Source organism: Heterodontus francisci, chromosome 20, assembly GCF_036365525.1.
Source record: "Heterodontus francisci isolate sHetFra1 chromosome 20, sHetFra1.hap1, whole genome shotgun sequence".
In the NCBI taxonomy this organism is placed as follows: domain Eukaryota; kingdom Metazoa; phylum Chordata; class Chondrichthyes; order Heterodontiformes; family Heterodontidae; genus Heterodontus; species Heterodontus francisci.
In genome coordinates this window covers 36,007,217-36,033,833 of record NC_090390.1, presented here as the reverse complement: position 1 = coordinate 36,033,833, position 26,617 = coordinate 36,007,217, and the positions used below count along the sequence as shown (strand labels likewise).

Here is a 26,617-nt window from a genome sequence, read left to right as displayed (position 1 = left end):
TTTATAATATTCTGTGCTTCAACATCCCAAACCTGGAATTCACAAGCAAGACAAAATAAAGTCGATGACCTCTAAATAGAAGCAGTTTATGTGGGTTAATACTCAGTAAAATCAAATCTAATATTAACTGGTAGACCAAAGTTCATTAATCCCTAGGAAAGGAATTGGGATTAGAAAACAGAATTTGATATTAAAACATTAAGAATGCATTTGAAATTTCTGCACAATAAATTATGCTTACTTTAAATAACTGTCAAAATAGTTTATCCTGAACCATTGTACACAGTTAATAGCTATAGTAAATGGTCTGCCATAAAATGTGATGGGATCGGGCATTCAATTGTCCTTCATTTTAATCAGCACTATTTTTGAGAATGCAGTTTTTGTAAGTTAAGTTTTAGATGTAGTACAGTTACATAGAATGAATACATGTAACCCCTTTGCAATGTTGTAGTTACACAGGTGCTACTAAATTTTGATTTTTGGGGTAATGTAGTCAAGCTGAAACATTACCTCGATTGTCCAGAGGCTAGATTATTCAACCGCTTTTGATAAATTTAATTTACAGGTGTGGTTTCGAGCTAAAGTCGTAAGCAGGGCAAAATTCATTTCGAGTCATGCAGTTTTAAGCAGTTACAATTGACAGCAGCTTGTGGGGACTGGGCAGCACACTGGGTTAGACATTAGTCTTTCATTTCTGGAACCAGAGTTCAAATCCAGCACAAACTGATGGGATGGAAGCCCACTTACTCTGCTTACTGACCGGGACGATCCTACACAGTATTGCCACTAGGATATTAGTAAGTTGTAACGGTATATGAAGACATTTTCATACTAAACTGAAGAAAAAAAAATCTACCAGTCCAATTAGCTTATAGATTTCACCCTTCCAAACTTGAGTTGTTACTGAACCAACAGTATTGCACAAGGAGGACATTGGAACATCCAGTGTGCACTGATTTAAGTGTAACATTTCCTATAGCATATTGGTACCAATACCACAAATAAGGGCCATTAAATGAAATTTAATTTGGGTTGTTTCAATTCTGCTTGCAATAGACATGGATCACAGTACAAATCTTTTAACATTAACCTTTCAGTTAGTTTGGTTACTTTCAAAACATTGGCTAAGTTACAATGACCTACCTGAAGTTAAACTATAAACACATTTTTTAAAAAGTTCTCATTAGAATATTTTATCTAGTATCGTGCTATGAATGCAAAGTGCATAAATGACTGGGTAAATGGGTTTTGGGGAATTAGTGAGTTCAAATGCATTACCATATAACATTCAAATGGGTGCTTTGAAGTTCTAATGTCAGTACAGTAATATGAATTGTGCTCATCATGCTCAAATAAAGAGATGTATAGGTGGAAGACAAACACAGGTCAACAGGAATGTCATGCATTATTTCAAAATTGACTGGAAGGAAATGTAGTAATTTCATACCCCTGTACTGAACAGGTTAGGTGCAGACACTGACGTAAGACTGCAACCATAAATGTCCTGATGAAAGAAACAGAGTCCAACTTTAGTCACTGACAGAAAAAACAAATAGACACAACCAAATTTTTTAAAAATTATTTTAAAAGTGCAAGTATTCTTAAAAACCAGCAAAAATGAAAAAGGTAATTTTAGTACAGGATGACTCATTCCAAATCAATCTAAAATGTATGATCTAGTGTCCATAAAAAGTCTTCACGAAATAGCCAAAAATGTGCATAATTAAAATACAGCTATACTTAAATTGGTTGTTTTTATTCCACTTTTCATCTCCGCCCACCACCACCCAAGTCAATGCAATCTGAAGTACATACCCAAGGAGCCCTTGGTCAGGCTATAACATGACCTGCTAATTGAACCACCCGCACAATGATTCTATCACAGAATAACAGCAAACAAAATATTTCTACTTTCTGCATAATTTATAACATTTGTCATGTTATAATCAACCCTGTTTGCATTAAAACACATAGACTAGAAGTAAGAAAATGTAAACATCAATTTATCCAAAACAGGTTTTCAAATTGGACACCATGTGGGAATCTCAGATGATCCACCAGATTGTTACAAAGGAGGAAAAAAATTGTCAATATTGCCATTCAGCACTCCAGGACATATGGCACCACCCCCTTTTTGGGGTGATTGGAAAACCACCATGCCCTACAACACAAAAGCAAAATACTGCAGATGCTGGAAATCTGAAATTAAAACAGAAAATGTCTGACAGCGTTTATGCAGAAACAAACTTAACATTTCAGGTCTGTGACCTTTCATCAGAACGGGGGGAAAAAGTTAGCAATGTAATAAGTTTTAAATGAAAGGGCAGGGGGGTGCATGGAAGAACAACAAAAGGAAAGGTCTGTGACAGGGTGGAGGGCAGGAGAGAATAAAGGAGAAAAGGTTTCATGGTGCAAGGCAAAAGGTAGTGGTAATGGGACAAGTAAAGAAAAAGACGTGTCTAGAGGAGGTATGAATGGCAGGATAGCAGCTGTCCGAACACAAAGTGAAGGAAATGAGAGAAGCAAGAGAGAAAAACAGCAAAGAAACATACAACAAAATTGGAGCCAAAGTTATGCTCTAAAATTATTGAACTCAATGTGCAGCCCAGAAGGTTGTAAAGTGCCCAGCAGAAAAACAAAGGTGCTGTCCTTTGAGCTTGCGTTGAAACACTCCAGCACAGGGCTGTCCAATATACGTGGGCCAGGATCCGGCCTGCAGATGTATTTCAGAGATGAGAAATTTTCCACTGTCGTCTTCTTTCAGAATTGCTTTAAAAAAAAAAATTGCATCGCACTGAGGTTCACAACTGACAGGTGCTTAGAGCAGGAACAGCAGGTTCTGAACTTCAGACAGCTTTGGGGTTTTCCAGCATGTTCGACTTGTTTTTAAAAGCCCGCTGGAAAACCCTGAAGCTGTCCGAAGTTCAGAAAGTGTTCTTGTGGAGGGTGGGCGGAGATGTCAAGATCACTCATGACAGATGGACATCTATCCGGAGTACTCCGCATCGCTACAAATCTGCGGGCAAGCATTGACTACTTGTGCAAGCAAAAAATGCCAGATATCTCACTAAGTCAGTGTCCAACAGTAATGAGAATGTAGGTCAATAAATTAATCTTCTCATTTAAAGCCTCTTCACAAAAATGCACCTGTTGGTTTGATTAATAGTAAGATAAATTTTTAATTGCCTTAATCTTTCCAAAATTGTCTCACCGGCTATCTACGCAAGACAAAAATCGTGTAACGTGGCCCCCCACACGAAAAGGTTGGACAACCCTGCTCTAGCGGGCCAAGGACAGAGAGGTCAGAGTGGGAGCAAGGTGTGATTAAAAAGACAGGTGAGCTACTCGCCCTGGCGCTCTCGCTGACTGGAAGCTCTATCATGCTTGTAGACCAAGTGTTCCACAGAGCGAACACTGTCTCCTCAGTGTAAAGGAGACCACACTGTGAGCAGCAAATACAGTATACTAAATTGAAAGTAGTACAAGTAAATCACTTTCACTTGGAAGTGGTGCCTTGGGCCTGGGATGGCGAGAAGGGAGGAGGGTAAAAGGGCAGGTGTTGCATCTCCTGTCCTTGCCTAGAAAGGTGCTGGGGTGACCAGGAAGTGGACCAGGGTGTGGAGGAGAGAACGGTCTCTTCCGAATGTCGAAAGGAGAGTGGAGGGGAAGATGCATTTGGTGGAAATGGCGGACGATGATCCACTTAACACGGAGGCTGTTTGGGTGGAAGGTGAGGTCAAGCGGAAGCCCACTGTGGTACTGGGATGGAGGAGAAGGGGGTGAGAGAAGTGTGTGAAGTAAAACAGGCCCTGTCGAGGGCCCTGTCAACCATAGTGGAGGGAATCCCCAGTTGGGAAAAGGAGGAAGACGTATTGGAAGCACTAGTATGGAAGGTTGCATCCTCTGAACAGATGCGACGGAGACGGAGAAACTGGGAAAATGAAATAGAGTCCTTACTGGAAGTGGGGTGTGAGGAAGTGTACTCAAGGTAGCTGTGGGAATCAGTGGGCTTACAGTGAATATTGGTTGATTGTGGGGAAAGGCCAAGAATTCAAGGAAGGGAAGGCAAGATTTGGAAATGGACCATATGAAAGTGGAAATGGGAAAACACTGAAGGGTAGAGGACATGAAGGACCTTGGAGTGAATGTCCACAGATCCCTGAAGGTAGGTCAGGTCGATAAGGTAGTTAAAAAGGCAACTGGAATCCTTTCCTTTATTAGCCGAGCTATAGAATATAAGAGCAGGGAGGTTATGCTGGAATTGTATAATTCATTGGTTAAACTACAACTTGAGTACTGTGTGCAGTTCTGGTCACCTCATTACAGACAGGATGCAATTGCACTGGAGAGGGTAAAGAGGAGATTTATGAGGATGTTGCCAGGACTGGAAAAATGCAGCTATGAGAAAAGATTGGATAGGCTGGGGTTGTACTTGGAACGGAGAAGGCTGAGGGGAGATCTGACTGAAATATACAAAATTTTGAGGGGCCTGGAGACAGTAGAGGTGAAGGGCCTATTCACCTTAGCAGAGAGAGATCAGTGACTAGGAGGCATAGATTTAAAGTGATTGGTCAAAAAATTAGAGGGGAGATGAGGAAAAACACTCTCACCCAGAGGGTGGTGGGGGTCTGGAACTCACTGCCTGAAAGGGTAGTTGAGGCAGAAGCCCTCAACTCATTCAAAAGGAGCCTGGCTATGCACCTCAAGTGCCGTAATCTGCAGGGCTACGGACCAAATGCTGGAAGGTGCGATTAGAATAGGTGGATCGTTTTTCAGCCGGCACAGACACAAAGGGCCAAGTGGCCTCTTTCTGCGTCCTAAACTTTCTATGATTCTAAGGTGAGAGAGAGGTGGAAACAAATCAAAGTCGATAAAATTTTCCAGTTTAGGCTAAGAGTAGGAACCAGCACTAGTGGTCATCAATATACTGGAAAAAGAGATAAAGGAGAGGGTCTGAGCAGGACTGGAACAAGGAATGTTCCATCTATCCCATTAAAGGGCAGGCATAGGTAGGACCTATGCAGGTACCCATAGAAACACCTTTTATTTGGAGGAAGTGAGTGGAGTTGAAGGAGAAGTTGTTCCATGTAAGAACAAGTTCAGCCTGGCGGAGGAAGGTGGTGATGGGATGGTGGCTGGTTGGGCTGCAATTCAAGGAAGAAGCAGAAAGCTCTCAGACCATCCTGGTGGGAGATGGAGGTGTAGATTAGACATCCAGGTGAAAAGGAGATTTGGGCCAAGAAACTGGAAACTGTTGAAGTGACAGAGGGTATCGCAAGAGTCATGGATACAAGTGGGAAAAGACTGGACAAGGGGAGAAAAACAGTACAGTCAAGAAAGGGAGAAATCAATTCAGTGGGACAGGAACAGGCTGAAATGATGGGTCTACCAGGACAGTCCTGTTTGGGAAGGTGGTGGAGGCAGGTTGTTCGGGGTTGGGGGTCTATGAGGCTGGAGGCCATGGAGGTAAGATCTCCAGAGGAGATGAGGTCAGTTACAGACTGGAGACAATAGTTTGATGTTTGGTGGTGGGGTCATGATCCAGAGGGAAGTAGGAGAAAGCATCAGAATGTTGGCATTCGGCCTCTAATGAGAGGTCGGTACCATTTGCCCTAACTAACATTATGGTCATACAAATCACAGCCCCCACACTGAGCTTTGGCTGCAAGTGATGTTAAATTGAGATAGCTGAGACCTAACAGACAATCACTGCACCAGCATATATTTGGTATTAAATCATTGCTTTATTTATATTGTTATGGGGATGTGAGTGGTCCCCACTGTTCAACTCCCAATTGACCATAGCAAATGTTTTTGTTACTAGGGTTTTACCCCCTTTGTCTTTTATTTGTCAAAAGAACAGATGACAACAGGTTTTCTTGCTGATTTAAAACAGATGTTTAACTGTTTATTGAGCAAATATTCAGTCCAGAAATGGTCACAACTGCACCCGCAAACGCATTTACTTGCATGTTCACACACGAGATAGATAGAGAGGAAAACAGGTTAGGAGTTTGAAGTGAGGTAGGTTTTCAGGGTCCATGGTAACCTGTTGAATCTTCTCGGAGGTCAATTTCTTCTTTAAAGTTGCGTGCCTGGGTTTTGTAGATTTCTTTGTTGGTTCAAATTTCAGTATGGTGACGGGATCACTTTCAATTCTCTGCTGCGCAAGTTGAAGTGTAAAACTCTCAAACAGGGCACCATCTTTCTGGCTTGCTGGATTTTCTCCCAGCTCTCAGTTGGAAAGGCTTTGGTGATGTTTGTCTTGGATCGCTCCCTCTCTCTACAGAGAGCTACTTTTAAGGTCAAAATGGTCTCACATCTTGCCTCTGTTGCGAGACATGGATCTTCCTCCCTGTGGTGACCACCAATGGCCCAGGATGTGGCTACTTCACACCTTCTTTGTTTCAGAATTACCCATTCAATTCAAAAATGTCTCGATGGGTTCTGGATGGGTGCAATTGACAACTCTTAGCTTAGAATGTAACATTTTACTGTCTGGCAAGGACAAGACAGTTTGAATGGACAAGACCAGGTCTTTTGACCTTCAGCTGTCATTTTTTCCAACACACTGTCCTCTTTTTCAAAGAAAAGTCCATTTTTATAACTCTTCAGTTTTAGTTCTTATATTTTCAATTGCTGCTCTGCACGTGAGTGTGACAATACAAGTGAACTGCTCCAAATCTGTGCACACCATACCACTCACTATGGAGATGTAGCTCAAATCACTAGTGGGCTATAAACTGGTTAAATTACTGGGTTTACAGTTTTCAAACAATTCCTTTTGTTATTTTTGCTGAGATTAATCCTCTCCAGTGTAGCACAGAACTAGAGGAGAGAATCTTACTAAAGTTAAATATTTCAATGAGCAAGAGCATTGAACAGAAACTGTCAATCAATTTGAAATATTGTCAGTGTCTAGTGCTAAAGTTGTGTAGATAACCAAGACTGTTACTTATTATATATGTATGAACATGCTGGCAGTGCTTCTTGATGATCCTGCTCTAAAGAAAGCAAAGTCAAACCTGGGGTAAGAGATAAAATCTATAATGGGGACCATGCATCATACAGACTGTTGGCTGCTTATAGGCCTGGCCATCATGGTCACTATGAGCTTCTCTAATAATAATGAACAAATCAACTCTGAATTGCTATCATAGTCAGTCTTTGCCCCATGTATCATTCGTCGGGCAAGTTGAAGCAAGCACACTGCACCACTGATAGCATTACTGTGCCTAATTAAACCAGTATTTGAGAATTCTATATTTAATTTCTTTCTGTATTTTTCAAGCATGATTTCTCTGCAGCTACTACTAATATTGACCTTTTCTGGCAAAGGCAGCACTGTTTACCTTTGGGCAGCTAACACTAACTTTGGGAATTAGAACAAAAAGTCTGCAGGACTGCACCAACATTTGCATTATCTAAAAGTTTAAATTCTACTCAAGAATGGTTACACATTGGAAATTAAATGATGGGCAGTGATTTTGTAGCTGTCAAAGTGCAGGATGCAAGTACTAAGAACACTTTTGCCTCTTGCCGCCCAGCACATACATCAGGAATTTCCAAGTCAGTTACAGGATTGGCTAAATCCAAATTAAAGCTCTGCTACTCTAACCTAGTAGCATGCCTTAAAGCTAGAAAATTGCCATCTACTGCAGCAGTAATTTCCATTTCCATGGTATGGCTGCTTCACTGGTGATTATGCTGCTGAAGTTAGAGGGACCCTCTGGTCTTAAGCACTTTGTTAAATATAGTAGACATCTTCAAAGTTACCAGATCTGACCCAGTGTACTTCTGAACAAATTACCATATAGTCCATCACCAAAGTTACATTAAACGCTATTTAACTTCCTCTCAAATTACTCTGGGCAGATCCTCTACCACTCTGTTCCTTCATATCGTGACCTTCTGTACCTATCATTGTGCTTATTATTCCACTCAACACTCTGTACACAACCTCCAGTCCCTTCTCAATGCAGAGGTTCAATCACTGTCTTGATTTTGTCCAGACTCCTTTGGGAGAATAAAAATTTAAATTTTTCAACTCTTGAGTTTTTTGATGTCTCTCTTGTTTAAGCAACCTATGGACCTTGATGACCTCACTATCTCTTCAACCTCAAATGGAATTCTCATCTTTAATGTAAAAGCTGCCTCTAAGAACCCTTCTCAGCTTAAATTCTTCTCACTGTAACATCCCTTTCCTCTGTCCACAGCTCCGATTTGATCAAGACTTGAAAACTGCCATGTTGGAGAGTCTCAAAACATTTTGCCCACATTCTTCGACATGCCTTTCACGTCGAGCCTCCAGCTTCTGCCCACATCTCTTTTTGTCACTCAATTTTTCAATGATATGGGTTGGTCCTTCAATGAACCCCACCCTCTCTTGCTCCTTCCAAACTCTAACTGTACTGCCCAACAAACCTTTCCTTAACTGTATTGAAATCAAGATTTATTACATGAAATCCTGCTCCAACTAAATTCTTTCCCAGGACCAGACAATGTGGAACTATAACTTCCCTTAATGTTTGCTTCCTTCTGGGTCTCTGGCTGTTAAAACCTGACTTGCCATCTCCTAACCTTTACTTCCTAGTTTAGTTGATCATCTCTTACATTTCTCAAACTTGGCTGATTTCCACACCATATAACTTGGTTTCCAAATTAAAAGTTGGAAGTCGAGAACTAAATTGGCTACCATTAATTGTGCAAGGGTAGAGTTGCTAGGGTGGCATTAGAGAAAATAAGTTTTGAAGCTCCTTTAGCATTCATTTTATTTAATACTCTTCGTGGTTCTATATTTTGCACGTGGACTTGGGGGAGGGAGCGAGAGAGAGAGAGACAGAGAGAGAGAGAGACAGAGAGAGAGACAGAGAGAGAGACAGAGACAGAGAGAGAGACAGAGACAGAGACAGAGAGAGAGACAGAGAGAGAGACAGAGACAGAGACAGACAGAGACAGACAGAGAGAGACAGAGAGAGACAGAGAGAGACAGAGAGAGACAGAGAGAGACAGAGAGAGACAGAGAGAGACAGAGAGAGACAGAGAGAGACAGAGAGAGACAGAGAGAGACAGAGAGAGACAGAGAGAGACAGAGAGAGACAGAGAGAGACAGAGAGAGACAGAGAGACAGAGAGACAGAGAGACAGAGAGAGACAGAGAGAGAGACAGAGAGAGAGACAGAGAGACAGAGAGAGACAGAGAGAGAGACAGAGAGAGAGACAGAGAGACAGAGAGAGAGACAGAGAGAGAGACAGAGAGAGAGACAGAGAGAGAGACAGAGAGAGAGAGAGAGACAGAGAGAGAGACAGAGAGAGAGACAGAGAGAGAGACAGAGAGAGAGAGACAGAGAGAGAGACAGAGAGAGAGACAGAGAGAGACAGAGAGAGACAGAGAGAGAGACAGAGAGAGAGACAGAGAGAGAGACAGAGAGAGAGACAGAGAGAGAGACAGAGAGAGAGAGAGACAGAGAGAGAGAGAGACAGAGAGAGAGAGAGACAGAGGAGGAGAGAGACAGGGGGAGGGAGAGAGGGGAGGGAGGGGGAGGGAGAGAGGGGGGAGGGAGAGAGGGGGGAGGAGAGAGGGGGAGGGAGAGAGGGGGAGGGAGACAGAGAGAGAGAGAGACAGAGAGAGAGAGAGACAGGGGGAGGGAGAGAGGGGGAGGGAGAGAGGGGGAGGGAGAGAGAGGGGGAGGGAGAGAGGGGGAGGGGGAGGGAGAGAGGGGGAGGGAGAGAGAGAGAGACAGAGAGAGACAGAGAGAGACAGAGAGAGAGAGAGAGAGAGAGAGAGAGAGAGAGAGAGAGAGAGAGAGAGAGAGAGAGAGAGAGAGAGAGAGAGAGAGAGAGAGAGAGAGAGAGAGAGAGAGAGCAGGGAGGGAGAGAGAGAGAGAGAGAGAGAGAGAGAGAGAGAGAGAGAGAGAGAGAGAGAGAGAGAGAGAGAGAGAGAGAGAGAGGGGGGGAGGGGGAGGGAGGGAGGGAGGGAGGGGGGGGGAGGGAGGGAGAGAGAGGGAGGGGACAGGGAGGGAGAGAGAGGGGGACAGGGAAGGGGAGAGAGAGAGGGGGACAGGGAGGGAGAGAAAGCCAACATCACAGAAAGCATGAGAGAAGGATCCAACAGGTAAGAAAAGAACACTACCAACCAAAAACAGCCTCCATCGCAGAGACAACACAAACTATCTGAGAAGGTAACAAACTACGCACCACCAGCTTTCGGCTGTATTACAAACACTAGAGTTCTACACTACCTCCGCAAGTTCAAGACTGCAAATAATCAGGCCTGGAACTTTTAAAGTAATTTTTCTTCCCAAGAAGGCTCAAATAATCTTCTATGAACCACGAACACTAACCTCACTTGGTACGTAAACTACCTCGTCCTTTTGTCTCGAACTATTCTTGTGTATTTAGGTGAATGTGCACGTGAGAAAGGTTGCAATCATTTTGGGATTTGCTTAAAAATAGTAATTTCTTTAAACCTACGAGAAAACTGTTTATCTGTTTTCTTGACCCTAAAGATACTCAGGGGCTAAGACATCATGTTGTGGACAGAACTGAGGGAACTGAAACTCCAGTTCTTATTCCGGTTTCTGTCCATAAGTGTATTTTGAAAAGGAAGATGTGTGTGTTTCTTAACCCGAGTGCAAGGCCAATTTGAATAACCAGCAGCGTTCTTTTCATGGGTTTAAATAAAGAGGATCATTTTTATTCATACGTCCACCCCGAAAATCTAACACTACATCACTCACATACACACACTTGAGAAAGTAAGTGTTAAAAGGAGATAGTGCACTTTAACAAATTGCAAGCAGAGGAAGAGTTCATAAGTCACATGATTTGGCTCATGTTGGGGATAAGGCATGCGTTGCGGGCCCGGTGAAGACAACGTTTTCACTCCTGAAATGTCGTTAGATGGATTCGATTGCCCACGTTATATATCGAAGTCGTTGCAAGATTCTCAGAGGTGGTCACAAAGTTAGTTGCTTGTCGACTGATTAGCCGGAGGTTGGTTTTCTGTACTTTTGGACTTGAAAAGTAACAGGTTCAGAGACTCCAAGATGTCACAGCCTTCAGTTCTTTTAAGGCACAATGGTACAGCCTGGTCTGTTTGCTGCTTTTTCTGCAGTCTATATTTTAAAGATTTTTAAAATGAGACCAACATGGCTGCCCCACCATGTGACTTCTCAATTCCTTTTCCAAATAGGGTGTCGGTCTAGCCTCATTCACTTTATTATTCTGAGACATTCATTCTGAGGAGGGGTAAGACAATCACTTTCTTTGTTTCAGAAGAAAACCATTCAATTCAGGAATGTCTCCTATGGTTTCAGGATGGGTGTTGATGACACTTATTTTCTGAAAGGTATTCCTTTTGTCCTTTCAGACAGTGAGCTGGTTCTTGAATACACAAATTGAAGTCAGCTGACCTTTGGTGGCCATCTTTGCAGCCCATGTCCACTTTTAATGTCTACTGTGGTTCATTTAAAACAAAAGGAAAATTCAGTTCCAGAGAATGCTATACTGAATATAGTCCATGTTTAAAGTTATAAATAGGACAGGCCTGTACTGGGTATGACAATCATTTTAACAAAATATGATTGCGGTAAGTTGGGAGCTGAACAGTGGGAACTATCCACACCCTTTACCACCTGTCCGTAACAATATTAATTACACATTTTGCTTGAATATTTCAGGCACATAGCTCAGACATTTTAAAAGTTACTCAATAGACTGTCTTTCTCTAGTTTTCAACTTCAATGTCCCTAACTTATTGTTGAATGTTAATACAACTGACTGAAATATTGTATGCACAAATAAATGTGAAACATTTGTCTGCTTCTAATGAGTTCAATTATCTTTGTCACGACAACCAGGAGCGATGCATTCGACATCAAGGTGTTATCTTATTACTCAACCATATAACACAGGAGAGATCAGTGTAAAGAAACCTCACTGTAGAATGGTCACATTAAGTTGAGTACTGAAGTACATTACACTAAGAATGGGGCAGAAGGTAAACTGACCTTGCACAAAAGGAGACAAAAAATGTACACGATATCTGCTACCAACTGTGGAATTTTCTAATTGCTGCTATCATAAGGTAACCAGGCATTATAAATTATATTCTTCACACACCAAAGTAAATTACTGTTGCCAGAAAGCCAAAGACAAAACCGATCTAATTATACAACAAATGCAATTTGCAAACAATTGAGTCCCAACCAAAATACATATTTTTAAAGTATTGTACAATAACAAATAACAAAAGTTGATCCAGAAGACTGGTTTACAAAAGACCTGCTCCAGGTCATTGAGAAGTCCTGATATAAGTTGGCATTCTAGATGTGTAGAAATGTGTAGAGATTGGTGGTGGCAGAAACCCTCAACTCTTTTTAAAAGGTACCTGGACATGCACCTGAAGTTCTGTAACCTGCAAGGCTATGGACCAGGTACTGGAAGGTGGGCAGCTAGTTTTTTCAGCTGGCACAGACACAATGGGCTGAATGGCCTCTTTCTGTGCCGTAACTTTTCTATCATTTCCATGGAGAACAACTGCTACAATCGTTAATAGCTTTACATGCAAATAATTAATGTAAGTTCAATGGAGCATTGCACATAATGCTTATAAAATAGAACAAAAAACATATTTTAGATTGCAGATGAGAGAAAGATAGCCATAAAATTAAAAAGCTCTCGCTACAGCTACTATTCGTAAATTACAGACACACTGTAAAAAGCTAACCCTAACCACGCCCTAAAAGAAAATGGAAAGGCTTCTGAAGAGCTGGTATTAATCTCCATTTCCTAAGTTTCTCAGACATGTTCCAGATCTTTGCATTGAGACCAAAAGCAAATGCTTGGTTTATACCAAGTTTGAGAATTTCCACCATACCGATATCTAACTTCCAGAGTAAATCCACTGCATACTGGTTTTATACTAATATGAATCCAAACTTCTGCTGGCCTTGATTCATGACCAGTCAAATAGATATGGTTATAATCTAAATCTGTAGTAAATTATATTGTGGCTTCTTCCAGGGTTCCTTCATTAATTTCAACATAAAGGACAAAGTTTTATTCTTTACAAAAGATATTGTATCTTGAGCAGAGATTTAGTGCCACAGGAAAATACAAAAATTAAGTCTGTTTAATTATTAGTAGATGGAACGGCAAAGCACAGAAAATGATTTTCAGAATGGTTTTCCTAAAAGGATTCTTTTTTTAAAACTTTCTGTACGCTCAAGATTTCATCAGTCAAATGAGATAAATGTTTTTCTTTAACAGATGGAATTGAATCACATGCTTGCACTGAGGAAATTAAAAACTTCAGCCCAAAAGCATAATTTTTCTTTCTGAAGCACCCAATCAGTGTACTGTTCTCGGGAGATGGTCTCCTTCCTTGCCTTTTACTCCTGTCATGTAAACAACCAAAGTAGCACACATGGGAGAAGTCACTGAACAGTAACATAACCAAGTAAGTTACTAAAGGTCATTAAATTTTCACATAAACATCGCATCAAGAATCATGTGCCCCCACCCCTTCCCCTTCCTCCTCCTCCACCAGTGGGTGGACCTAACCACACTTGGGAATATTTACAGCTGAAAGTGAGAATTAGATCAGTTTGCTTTTACCCTGTTGGTGTTGTATTTGTCTTCATCCTTCTCTCAAGGTATTTTAGATTCCAGAAGAATCTTCAGTGGGTGATCACAAAATTTGTTTCAAGTAAGCTTTTCTGAAAACCTAATGGGAAGCTACAGATTTCAACTTGGATCTAGCTGTTCTTAAAAGTAATAGATCAGTTTGATGGGATAAGAACATAGTGCTTTCAGAATAACAACTTGCGCTCACATAGCACTTTTAACATAGTAAAATTGACAATGAGCCAAAAGAGGACAGGAGACTAAACAATTGTTTGAAGAGGTAGGTTTTAAGAAGCAACTTAAAAGGAGGAGAGAGGGGTGCAGAATCCCAGAGTTAAGGGCTTTAATGGCTGAAGGCAGTGGGGTATGCACAGGAGCCCAGAATTAGAGTAACAGAGATCGCAAAGGGTTGCGGGGCTAAAGGAGGTTACAGAGATAGCGTGGGGCAAGCTCATGGAGGGATCTGAACATGAAGATGGAATATTTTAAAATAGAGGCGTTGGTGGTCCAAGAGCCATTGTAGGTCAGCAAGCGCAGGGGTAACAGGTGAACATGACTTGGTGAGAGTTAGAATACTGGCAGAGTTTTGCATGAGCTCAAGTTTATGGCGGGTAGAAGTTGGGAGGATGCCCAGGAGAGCATTGGAATAGTTGAGTCTAGGTAACAAAACTGTGAATAGCAGCAGGTGGGCTGAGGCAGGGTCAGAGACATACAATGTTACGGAGGGAGAAGTAGGCAGTCTTGGTGATGGAGAGGGTATGGACTTGGAAGCTCAGCTCAATGTGGAATAGGCTGAGCAGAGTCTAGCTCAGCCTGAGATATTGGCCAGGGAGGGAGATGTAGTCACTGTTGAGAGTATGAAGTGAGCCTCGGGGACACAAGCAGTTCAGAATGAGGTATCTTATGCAGGGTTTTTTCATGGAAGATGATCACTTGGGAAATTGTGTTACTCATGCAGAGGAATGCCGAGCTCAAGACTCAACTGGTTATACTCCACAACAATAATGAGTACAGAGTACTGGAATAGTCTGTGGATAAAATTGGCCCCAAAGTCCTTGTATAGATGGGACAAGAGTAGGTGGGGAAGGGCAAATCATACAGAATGGCCAACAGGGTAAGAATAATCGGTATATAAGGCATCTGTGATGTTGTAGCCCAGCAGTAGTCAGCACCTTCAGGGGAGAAAGCATTTTTGAAAAAGACTGATCAGCATTTAGTTGAACATACAATCTGTTATTGAAATGTAAATAAGTTGAAAGGAAGTACAGTCCACATTTTCAGCACAATGCAAGAAGGAAAATTGAGAGATTTATAGTAACAGATCAGTAAAAGTTTGATCAGTTTATTCTTTGTTCTGAAGAGGTAATTTACTCCAAAACAGGCAATGTTAGACAATGAAAATGTATTTCAGTAGATACATTTCAGGTCTGAAACACATCAGAGACACAGACAATATGTAGAGGTGTACAGACAACACAGGAAGAGGGAGGTGTAATAATACGGGTATAGAATCAGAGAACGGTTACAGCACAGAAGGCCGCCATTCGGCTCTGTGTGCTTGTGCCAGCTCTCCAAGAACAACTCAGCTAGTCCTATTCCCCTGCCTTTTCCCCGTAGTCCTGCAAATTTCTTCTCTTTGCATTAATTATCCAATTTCCTTTTGAAAACCACAATTGAATCTACCTCCAAAACACTCAGGCAGTGCATTCCAGAGCCTGACCACTCGCTGCGTATGAAAGCTTTTCCTCATGTTGCCTCTGGTTCTTTTGCCAATCACTTTAAATCGGTGACCTCTGGTTCTCAATCCTTTCACCAATGGGAGCAGTTTCTCTATCCACTCATGATTTTGAACACCTCTATCAAATCGACTGCCAGCCCTCTCTTCTCGAAGGACAACAGCCACAACTTCACCAATCTAACCACATAACTGAAGTGCCTCACCCCTGGAATCATTCTCATAAATATCTTCTACACCCTCTCTAATGCCTTCACATCTTTCCTAAAGTGTGTCCAGAATTGGGCACAATACTCCAGTTGAGGCCGAACCAGTGTTTGATAAAGGTTCAGCATAACTTACTTGCTTTTATACCTTATGCCTCTATTTATAAAGCCCAAGATCCCATATGCCTTATTAACCATTTTCTCAACCTGCCCTCCCACTTAGAATGATTTGTGCACATACACCCAGGTTCCTCTGCTCCTGTACCCCCTTTAGAACTGTATCCTTTTATTTTATATTGCCTCTCCTCATTCTTCCTACCAATATGCATCACTTCACAGAATTAAATTTCATCTGCCAGGTGTCCACCCAAACCACCAGCCTGTCTATGTCCTTGAAGTCTATCACTCTCCTCCTCACAGTTCATAATACTTCCAACTAAAAATTGATCAAGTGTCAGAGGAGCAGCAGGCACTACAGCATTCAAGCTCTGCTCGACAATGCAGAGATAGTTACCAACATAGTGAAACTGTAGGTATAATCTCTCAGATTTCAGACAATGCACAGCGCTAACACGCCCCACAGTTCAGACAACAGTGTTAACACTCGCGAGCACAGTGCCAACACTCTCCATAGTTTAGACAACACACAGCACTGACAGCCCCCAAAGTTCATAATGCAAGGTGGTAACACCAACAACCGGGCTGTCACTGTCCTACCTCAGAAAATACCTCCATCCTGACTGCCTACTCATCCTTTACCTGGCTGTAATTCTCTGGGAGCCATGGAGCCTTTACCTCCTGGTCCTAATTTCTGCCTGAAATATCTCTTCCCAATGTACAACTACAACTTCCTTATTCTCTTTTCTTGCTGACTCTGGCAAGGGCATAGATTGAGGTGTAAAAACAAGCACCAGCACTAGAATTGCTGCTTTTGGCAAGTAATGTGCTTGTAACTCAGTGCTACAATTTACAGATAAACTACTTTAGTCGTATGATTGTAGCTTATCAGTAATTATTCTCTGAAGTGATATTAATCGCAATGGTTTTTGGGTTCCTAGTAGCTGCATGAGATGATGTGCACCATGTGGTCTTGTGCAGCTACAACTGACTGACTACTTCAATTGTTTAATTATAGTGCTATCAACCTCAGTACTGATTAAACATAAAAACATCGAAAAATAGAAAAATAGGAGGCGGCCATTCAGCCCGCTCCACCACTCAATACAATCATGACTGATCATCCAAACTCAGTAACCTGTTTCCACTTTCTCCCCGTATCCCTTGATCCCCTTAGGCCTAAGAACTATATCTAACTCTTTATTGAATATATTCAATGATTTGGCCTCAACTGCTTTCTGTGGTAGAGAATTCCACAGGTGCACCACTCTCTGGGTGAAGAAATCTCTCCTCATCTCAGACCTAAATGGCTTACCCTTATCCTTAGGTCTCTGACCCCTGGTCCTGGACTCCCCGCCATCGGGAACATCCTTCCTGCATCTAGTCTGTCCACTCCTGTTAGAATTTTGTAGGTTTCTATGAGATCCCCTCTCATTCTTCTAAACTCTAGCCAATACAAGCCTAATCGACCCAACTCTTCATACGTCAGTCCTGCCATCCCAGGAATCAGTCTGGTGAACCTTCGCTGCACTCGCTCCATAGCAAGAACATCCTTCCTCAGATTAGAGGTAGTATCAACAACAAATAACGCCATGTCCTTTGTTTGGTTCCCTTTGTCTAGTGAGTGCTTAGAATTTTGTCCTTGTGCTAGCCACCCACCATCCCCCGATCCCCCGCATCCTTTATACACATGCAAAGAGTACAGGGTAGTACGTAAAAGATTTCAGTGCAGTGGAAAATGGATAGATAGAAGATCATACACAACATGTGGCAGCTTAACATACAGCAAAGAGCACAGGGGCACACATGGTGGAAAGTTCAGTCAGTCACCAGCAAAAGGACCTTTCCAAACATGGTGCAGCTTTATTCATTGCAGCAAAGGGGACAATTTAAAAAAAAACACCCATTCATACTATACAGGAATACATTTAAATACTGCAAATTTAGATTTTGATAAAATATAATTGATAAATAAACTGGATTCCATAGCTATGTCACCCTCACCCAAACTAAACTAAAAGTAAAAAAAAAAGTAAAGAAAAAATAACTAAAAATAAAAAAGGGGGCCCTATCATGCTCTGAAATTATTGAACTCAATGTTCAGTCTGACAAGCTGTAGCGTACCTAATCGGTAAATGAGATGCTGTTCCTCGAGCCTGCATTGATGTTCACCAGAACACTGCAGCAAGCCCAGGACAGATATGTGGGCATTACAGCAGGGGGTTTGGGGGGCGAGATGCCACTTCCCTCCCCTTCCTTGACTTCTCTGTCTCCATCTCTGGGGATTGGCTGTCTACTAATATTCATTATAAGCCCACCGATTCCTACAGCTACCTCGACTGCACTGCTTCACACCCTGCCTCCTGTAAGGATTCCATTCCATTCTCCCAGTTTCTCCATTTCAGACGCATCTGTTCTGATGATGCAACCTCCCACGACAGCACTTCTGATATGTCTTCCTTTTTCCTCAACTGACGATTCCCCCACTGTAGTTGACAGGGCCCTCGACCGTGTCCGGCCCATTTTGCGCACCTCCACCCTCATCCCTTCCCCTCCCTCCCAAAACCGCGACAGGGTTCCCCTTGTCCTCACTTTCCACCACACCAGCCTCCACATCCAAAGGATCATCCTCCGCCACGTCCAGCGCGATGCCACTATCAAACGCATCGTCCCCTCCCCTCCTGTCAGCATTCCAAATGGGTTGTTCACTCCTCAACACCCTGGTCCACTCCTCCATTACCCTGGTCCACTCCTCCATTACCCCCAACACCCTGTCCACTTCCCATGCAATCGCAGGTGATGTAACACCTGCCCTTTTACCTCCACTTTCCTCACCATCCAAGGCCCCAAATACTCCTTACAGGGGAAGCAGCGATTTCCTTGTACTTCTTTCAATTTAGTATACTGTATTCGCTGCTCACAATGCAGCTTCCTCTACATTGGGTAGACCAAACGCAGACTGGGTGACTGCTTTGCAGAACACCTCCGCTCAGTCCGAAAGCATGACTTCGAACTTCCGGTTGCTTCCCATTTCAACACACCCGCCCTGCTCTCATGCCCACATATCTGTCCTGGGCTTGCTGCAGAGTTCCAGTGAACATCAACGCAAGCTCGAGGAACAGCATCTCATTTACCGATTAGGTACGCTACAGCCTGCCGGACTGAACATTGAGTTCAATAATTTCAGAGCATGACAGGCCCCCCTATTTGTTTTTAGTTATTTGTTCTTTTTTTTATTATTTTTTGTTTATATTAGATTATATTATATTATATTAGAGCGACGTCTCAATTCATTCCATCTTCGCTGCCTTCGGAGAATACTTGGCATCAGGTGGCAGGACTATATCTCCAACACAGAAGTCCTTGAAGCGGCCAACATCCCCAGCTTATACACACTACTGAGTCAGCGGCGCTTGAGATGGCTTGGCCATGTGAGCCGCATGGAAGATGGCAGGATCCCCAAAGACACATTGTACAGTGAGCTCGCCACTGGTATCAGACCCACCGGCCGTCCATGTCTCCGTTATAAAGACGTCTGCAAACGCGACATGAAATCGTGTGACATTGATCACAAGTCGTGGGAGTCAGTTGCCAGCATTCGCCAGAGCTGGCGGGCAGCCATAAAGACAGGGCTAAATTGTGGCGAGTCGAAGAGACTTAGTAGTTGGCAGGAAAAAAGACAGAGGCGCAAGGGGAGAGCCAACTGTGCAACAGCCCCAACAAACAAATTTCTCTGCAGCACCTGTGGAAGAGCCTGTCACTCCAGAATTGGCCTTTATAGCCACTCCAGGCGCTGCTTCACAAACCACTGACCACCTCCAGGCGCGTATCCATTGTCTCTCGAGATAAGGAGGCCCAAAAGAATTAGATTAGAATAGATTAGAGATACAGCACTGAAACAGGCCCTTCGGCCCACCGAGTCTGTGCCGAACATCAACCACCCATTTATACTAATCGTACACTAATCCCATATTCCTACCAAACATCCCCACCTGTCCCTATATTTCCCTACCACCTACCTATACTAGTGACAATTTATAATGGCCAATTTACCTACCAACCTGCAAGTCTTTTGGCTTGTGGGAGGAAACCGGAGCACCCGGAGAAAATATATATTATTTTAGTTTGTTTCATCATTCATTTTTTTTTTTTACTATGTGCCTACCCACTTTTTCATGTTTGTGTTTTGGGCCAGGGCTGTTAATTGTTCTGTCAATTAACACCCTCTCTGCACTAAAGCTTTGTCTTTCATCACACCATTAACATACCTTGCTCCATGACCTCCTGGTCAGTTATTCTCTGTGACCCTCTATCCTATCAACACCTTGCCTTCTGTTATTTCTTGTCCCACCCCCACTTTATTTGCTGATAACTTATTATATTTCTAACATTTGCCAGTTCTGATGAAGGGTCACTGGCCTGAAATGTTAACTCTGCTTCTCTCCCCACAGATGCTGCTGAATACTTCCAGCATTTCTTGTTTTTATTTCAGATTTCCAGCATCTGCAGCATTTTGCTTTTATTTTAGTGTTTAATTCACTGCCACTTCTCTTCCAGGAATGCCTACCTTGAAGAAGTTCTGCTCTTCTCTCCGACAGGATCCTCGTTTGTCTCTTTTACCTTGTGCACATTCATCGCTTTCTGTTTCCCTCCTGGTGTTGATAAAGTGTCTACCAAAACTCATTTTCACAGCCACATCTCCTTCCTCAGTGACGGTCTCCAGCTCCGACTTATTCCACGTAGATTCCAACTGAAATGTTATCCTTCATGTTTTGAATCCACTCAGGATTACAGGTAACTCCGAGAAATACAACGTTCCTCGGACTGCTGCTCACGCCGCATCCTGAGATCTACATTCAGTGCCATGCGTCACATATACGCACTGGACCCCTCTCGCCAGAAGCACCGCCTCAACTTATCTCAAAGCTGTTCTACTCTGCAGTTTCATTTCATCCTTTGCATTAACAAAAAACTTTTTTTCTTCCTTTCAGGTGTTAAGGAACACAAGCTCCAGCAGCCGATGGGGACTAATAACCCTCCAGATCGATCTTCCCCTTCACTTCCCTCTGACTCCACCCCTTCTGATCTGACCCCTTGCCATGTATTCACTATAACCACTGACCTTCCGCTCTCTGGCGCTGAATATTTTGTACTCAGCAAAGGACGCGGTTTTATACCCTTACGCCCCCACCTCAATGAATTTCCCGCTTGGCATGGCGTTGAGCTCTTCTTCCGTTGCCTTCGCCTCCGGGCACACTTCTTTAACCAGGAGCCCTCCCGACCTGCAGACCCATTCAACCGCTTCCAGTATTCTTCCTCCACCTGGACCCCCCCCCCCCCCCTCTGGCCTCTTATCCACTCTTGATCTTTTCATTGAAAACGGTCAGCGAGACATCAGCCGTCTCAATTTCTTTGCACCCCCCCCACCCGCCCCCCTCTGAACTTGCTGCACTCCAATCTCTCAGGTCTAACCCCGACATCAAACCTGCAGACAAGAGTGGTGCTACAGTTGTCTGGCGCACCAACTTCTACCTTGCAGAGGCTCAGCACCAACTCTCAGACACTTCTTCCTACTTTCCCCTATACCATGACCCCAACACCAAACGACTGTCCACAGGACTGTCACCGACCTCATCTCTTCAGAAGACCTTCCCTCTATAGCTTCCAACCTCATAGTCCCACAAACCCAGACAGCCCGCTTCTACCTCCTTCCCAAAATCCACCAACAGGACAGTCCTGGCAGACCCATTGTTTCAGCCTGTTCCTGCCCAACCAAACTTATTTCTCCTTATCTTGACTCTTTTCTCCCCGGTCCAGTCTCTTCCCACTACATCCGTGACTCTTCTGATGCCCTACGTCATTTTGACAATTTCCAGTTTCCTAGCCCCAGCTGCCTCCTCTTCACTATGGATGTCTAATCTCTCTACACCTTAAAACCCCCACCAGAACGGTTTAAGGGCTCTTCGCTTCTTCCTTTAACAGAGGCCCAACCAGTCCCCATCCACCACCACCCTCCTCCGCCTGGCTGAACTTGTTCTCACATTGAACAACTTCAACTCCACTGACTTCCTTCAAGTAAACGGCGCTGCTATGCGTACCCGCACGCGTCCTAGTTATGCCTGTCTTTTTTGTGGGATATGTCGAACATTCCTTGTTCCAGTTCTACTCGGGCCCCCTCCCTCACTTTTTCTGGTATACTGATGACTATATCGGTGCAGTTTCCTGCTCCCACCCCAAACTTTGCTTCCAATGTCCACCCTTCTCTGACCTTTACATGATCCATCTCCGACACTTCCCTTCTCGATCTCTGTCTCCATTTCTGGGGATAGGCTGTCGACTAATTTTCATTATAAGCCCACCGATTCCCACAGCTACCTCGTCTACACTTCTTCACACCCTGCCTCCTGTAAGGACTCCATTCCATTCTCCCAGTTTCTCCGTCTCTGGCACATCTGCTCTGATGATGCGACCTTCCATGACAGCGCTTCGGATATGTCTTCCTTTTTTCTCAACCAAGGATTCCCACACGCCCCCCCCCCCCCCCCCACAAACTGTGGTTGACAGGGCCCTCAACCGTGTCCGGCCCATTTCCTGCACCGCTACCCGCACCCCATCCCAGAACCGCAACAGGATTTCCCCCCACTGTGGTTGACAGGGCCCTCAACCGTGTCCGACCCATTCCCCGCAACTCTACCCTCACCCCTTCCCCTCCCTCCCAGAACCGTGACAGGGTTCCCCTTGTCCTCACTTTTCATCCCACCAGCCTCCATATCCAAAGGATCATCCTCCGCCATTTTCGCCACCTCCAGCGTGATGCCACTACCAGTCGCATCTTCCCCTCCCTTCCCCTGTCAGCATTCCGAAGGGATCGTTCCCTCCGCGACACCCTGGTCCACTCCTCCATTACCCCCACCACCTCGTCCCCGTCCCAGGGCACCTTCCCCTGCAATCGCAGGAGGTGTAATACCTGCCCATTTACCTCCTCTCTCCTCACTATCCCAGGCCCCAAACACTCCTTTCAGGTGAAGCAGCGATTTACTTGTACTTCTTTCAATGTAGTATACTGTATTCGCTGCTCACAGTGTGGTCTCCTCTACATTGGGGAGACCAAGCGCAGACTGGGTGACCGCTTTGCGGAACATCTCCGCTCAGTCCGCAAGCAGAACCCTGAGCTTCCGGTTGCTTGCCATTTCAACACACCCCCCTGCTCTCATGCTCACATCTCTGTCCTGGGATTGCTGCAGTGTTCCAGTGAACATCAACGCAAGCTCGAGGAACAGCATCTCATCTACCGATTAGGCACACTACAGCCTGCCGGACTGAACATTGAGTTCAATAATTTCAGAGCATGACAGCCCCCCATTTTACTTTCATTTTTAGTTATTTTTTCTTCCTTTTTTTTTTACATTCCTTTTTAAATTTTTTACAATCTTTTTTTGCATTTATTTCATTTCATCTTAGTTTGTTCAGTTTGCTTACCCACTGTTTTTTTCAGGTTGTTTTTCTTCAGGTTTGCACTTGCTGCTGTTCAATATTCAGTGTATTCACACCTAATCTGTACTAATGCTTTGTCTTTCAACACACCATTAACATATTGTTTGCCTTTTCTCCGTGACCTTTTGGTCAGCTATGTGGCCTGGTCCAATCTGCACCTTCTCCTTTGTTATCTCTTGCCCCACCCCCACCTCACTTGTTTATAATCTGTGACTTTTCTAATATTTGTCAGTTCCGAAGAAGGGTCACTGACCCGAAACGTTAACTCTGCTTCTCTTTCCACAGATGCTGCCAGACCTGCTGAGTGATTCCAGCATTTCCTGTTTTTGTCCCCCTTGTCCTCACTTTCCACCACACCAGCCTCCACATCCAAAGGATCATCCTCCGCTTTTCCGCCACGTCCAGTGTGATGCCACTACCAAACGCATCTTCCCCTCCCTTCTCATCAGCATTCCGAAGGGATTGTTCCCTTCGCAACACCCGAGTCCACTCCTCCATTACCCCCAACACCTCGCCCCCTTCCCACTACACCTTCCCATGCAGTCGCAGAGGTGTAACACCTGCCCTTTTACCTCCTCACTATCCAAGGCCCCAAACACTCCTTTCAGGTGAGACAGCGATTTACTTGTACTTCTTTCAATTTAGTATACTGTATTCGCTGCTTACAATGTGGTTTCCTCTACATTGGGTAGACCAAATGCAGATTGGGTGACTGCTTTGCTGAACACCTCCGCTCAGTCCAAAAGCATGACTCAGCTTCCAGTTGCTTGCCATTTCAACACCTCCCCCCACCCCTGCTCTCATGCCCACATATCTTTCCTGGGATTGCTGCAGTGTTCCAGTGAACATCAACGCAAGCTCGAGGAACAGCATTTCATTTACCTTTTAGGCACGCTACAGCCTGCCGGACTGAACATGGAATTCAATAATTTCAGAGCATGATGTGCCCCCCTTTTTATTTAAAAATTTTTTTCTTTATTTTTTTTTATTTGTTTATTTTAGTTAGTTTGTTTCATCATTCATTTTTTTTTTTAACCATGTGCCTACCCACTTTTTTATGTTTGTATTTTGGGCCACGGCTGTTAATTTTTCTGTCAATTAACACCCTCTCTGCACTAACGCTTTGTCTTTCACCGCACCATTAACATACCCGTTTGCCTTTGCTCCATGACCTCCTGGTCAGTTATTCTCCGTGGCCCTCTGTCCTATCAAAACCTTGCCTATCTCTTGCCCCACCCCTGCTTTATTTGTTTAAAACCTATTACATTAACATTTGCCAGTTCTGATGAAAGGTCACTGACCTAAAACGTTAACTCGGTTTCTCTCTCCACAGACGCTGCCAAACCTGAGTATTTCCAGTATTTCTTGTTTTTATTTTAGATTTCCAATATCTGCAGTATTTTGCTTTTATAATAATACATGAAGGCCCTTTCCCAATCCCCAAATTCTGTTTTTGTCAGGTGTGATTGAAATGTGTTTTGGTCCCAGCACGAACTTCCCCGCTCCCCTCCACCCCCAACCTCACCATATTGCCCTTCAACATCTTCCCACCATCCCCACAGCCAATGATTGTTATTTTATCCGCTCCTCCCAGTACGGAGTTGCTGCTGGTGGCCGTAAAATCTGCGTAGGACGGCCGCCGGGAGCCAGTAAGGCAATTTGCATTAATTTAACTTCATTTTAATATTTAAATGATGGCCCCACCACTTGCCAACAAGTGGGGGGGGGGGGGGGGCATTGAGGCCTTGCCACCACCGCTAATATGCGGCAGGGCCTTCTCAGCGTTATGGTGGGCCGCTCCCACAGGCATTTTACAGGCCTCCCCACCACAATCCATGACATTGAGGGGTTGGCAAAATCCAGCCCAAGGACTTTAAAATGTAGACTTTTGTAAAATTGGAAAAGCATTCAACATTCTCAAAGCCCGGAACTTGCCAAGCTTCATTCGATGGCACCTTCCAAACCTGCAACCTCTACCACCTAGAAAGACAAGGGCAGCAGACACTTGGATCACCACCCGCAAGCTCCCTCCAAGCCAGACACCACCCTAACTTAGAACTATAATCGCCATTCCTTCACACACACTGGGTCAAAAAAACCTGGAACTCCCTTCCTAACAGCACTGTGGTTGTACTTACCACTACCTTCTCAAGGGAAATTAGGGATGGGCAACAAATGCTGGCCTTGCCAGCAACCTTCACATCCCATGAATGAATAAAAAAATGCTATCTCTTTAACCCTGTTTAGCAGAATTACAGTGAAAGCATTGTTATCCAGCATGTGCCGGACCTGAGAGGTGCTGGATAATCAAAAATTTTGGTTAATCAAGAAATGTACTTACCAAGGCAATCAATAGTTTTAATTTTAAGAAATGATTACATATAAAGTACATGATGTACAATACAGGAATCTTGAGGTAGTAAGGATGCATAGAAATCTTGAGAAACGCTAACAATTGACTGCACTCAGGGAAAATTACACCCGGAAGAGCACTGGGTGGATTCCGGTTACTACAATTGAGACTTGCTTAGAGAGATTTTGGAAATTCCGGATAATAGAGCTTGCCAGTTGGTAAAGTGCCGATAACAAAGCTTTTAGTGCAATTGAATTTCTTCAAAAATCAGAAGGAAATGCTGTTTCAGGTCCAGTTTGGATAGAGTTCCTACTCTGTCATGCTTTTCTCTTCAGGATAATTTTCCCGAAATCAGCGTAACCAGCAAAAAGATTGTAGAATTATACATGCAAATTCTTTCAACGCAAATTGAATTTCCACAACCTTTTGTGCTAGTTTAAAACATTTCATTAGAAGCTGGTCCCAACCACAAAACTAGCCATGCTCTCAGGATGAATCAACTTTACCAAGTTACTACACTAAAATAGATCAAGGATTTTTTTTAAAAGGAACATTTAAAAAAAATTTAAATGCACCGGTTCAGTGCAAATTTTGTGTTCACTGCTTTGCAAGAAGGCATTAGATATAGCTCTTAGGTCTAAAGGGATCAAAGGGTATGGGGCGAAAGCGGGAACAGGTTACTGAGTTGGATGATCAGCCATGATCATAATGAATGGCAGAGCAGGCTCGAAGGGCCGAATGGCCTGTTCCTATTTTCTATGTTTCAAATGATTGAATGTAAACAATGAAAAACTTCACAAAACGGACGTACTTTGCACCCAAATCGCCACCGACTGCAGCCAGCTTCTCCGCCACTGATCATCAGATAAAACAGAAATATGGAGACAATAAAAACCTTTGTTTCATTGAACTACGAATGAGGATCACAATCTAGAACCAATTCAAGTATACCTCACAGAAGAAGAATTAAAGCATTCAACACAAGACGATGAGTCATTGCCACAAAAGGAGATCAGTTGCTACCATCTTGCATCACTTGAACTTCAGATAAACCACCCCTGGCAAGTCATGTGAAAAAACT

The 26,617-nt window shown here is 43.6% G+C and overlaps 1 protein-coding gene across 1 annotated transcript in view; it reads right to left on the bottom strand.

Moving 5' to 3' along the window:
- The window catches only part of LOC137380570 (TBC1 domain family member 12-like), a 154,071-nt gene that overhangs the window by 49,330 nt on the left and 78,124 nt on the right, over nucleotides 1-26,617 (bottom strand). The window lies entirely within an intron of this gene.